We start from the raw sequence: 1,447 nt of genomic DNA, 5'->3' as shown, positions 1-1,447 counted from the left end.
CAGCTCTTGTGTGGAGGTTAGGTCATCGATCCCGCGGGAGTGGTACAGTAGGAGCACCACAGAGCTTATAGAGGGATCAGAGTGACATAAGACAAAGGCTTTGGGAGTACAGTGGGACTTGGCCACTGATGAATTGGGTGTCCGAGCAGAGCTAATATCAGTTCCAAGGACTAAGCGGGACCTGTTGTCAGCCATAGCCTCGATTTACGATCCACTCGGAATATTGGCGCCAGTTTTAATCGAGGGTAGGGTCATCATGCAGGACCTCTGCCGATTAAAGATAGCTTGTGACATGGAGTTGGACCTTAACACTACGGACCGTATCGAGGCGTGGGCAAAGAGGCTGAGCCAGACCAGCGGGACAAGTGTGCCCAGAAGCCTGAAGGTTATTCCATGGGAATCAGCCACCCTAGTACAGTTGCAATTGTTCTCAGATGCAAGCGTCATGGCTTTGGGAGTAGTGGCATACTTGCGGGTCTCGGATCCGTGGGGAAACGTATCTTGCAGATTCATCATGGGAAAGGCAAGGGTAGCACCATTGAAGCATGTTTCAGTGCCCCGCCTAACACTTACTGCAGCGGTACTGGCCGTAAGACTAGGAAGCACTATTCTGACCATGATAGATTTCATGGTAGATGGGGTCTATTATTGGACCGACTCAACAACCGTCTTGCGATATATTAGGAATGATCAGGCCAGATACCAGACATTTGTGGTAAACCGTGTCTCTATGATAAGGGAGGGCAGTGATCAGAAAGAGTGGAGGTACGTTAACTCTGAGTGGAACCCAGCAGACGATGCAACACATTCCAAGCAGTCTGAAAGGTGGAGAAAAGGGCCGGAGTTTCTGTTGAAGGAGGAGTGTTTCTGGCCAACTGAGCCAGCTCAAATGTCAGATGGTGTGGAAGGATTAGAAGTTAAGCGTGAGATAAGACCAACAGGAACTAGAGGCTACCAAATAATTAGTTTCAGGATTGGGATGGACATCAGGCAAACAGGTATGTATAAAATCATCCACCACTATTCCAGGTGGATCAAGCTCCTTAGAACTTTGGGTTGGTTGTTGCTATTTGGTAGGTACATTATTTATAAACACAGGCAGCTGCTCAGCGAGCTAGATATGCATTTGTCCACCGAAATTATTAGCTTGGCGGAGACGGTGGTAGTGCAGGTAACACAGCGTGTTGATTACGAGTTAGAGATAGAGAGCCTTGAGAAGGGAGGAACTATTAGGGCCTCTAGCTCCCTAAGAAGGTTGAAACCAATCCTGAGAAATGGGCTTCTGTGCGTTGGAGGTAGGTTATCTTCGGCAAATATCTCTCCAAGCGAAAGGCATCCAATTATTTTGCCGTATAAAGGACACTTGACAGACATGGTGATCCAGTATTATCATGAGCATTCTAACCATATGGGTGTAATACTTGTTTTGAGCCTGGTGAGGGAGAAA

The sequence above is a fragment of the Palaemon carinicauda genome, chromosome 10 (genome assembly GCF_036898095.1).
Source record: "Palaemon carinicauda isolate YSFRI2023 chromosome 10, ASM3689809v2, whole genome shotgun sequence".
Lineage (NCBI taxonomy): Eukaryota > Metazoa > Arthropoda > Malacostraca > Decapoda > Palaemonidae > Palaemon > Palaemon carinicauda.
This window is presented reverse-complemented; position numbering follows the sequence as displayed.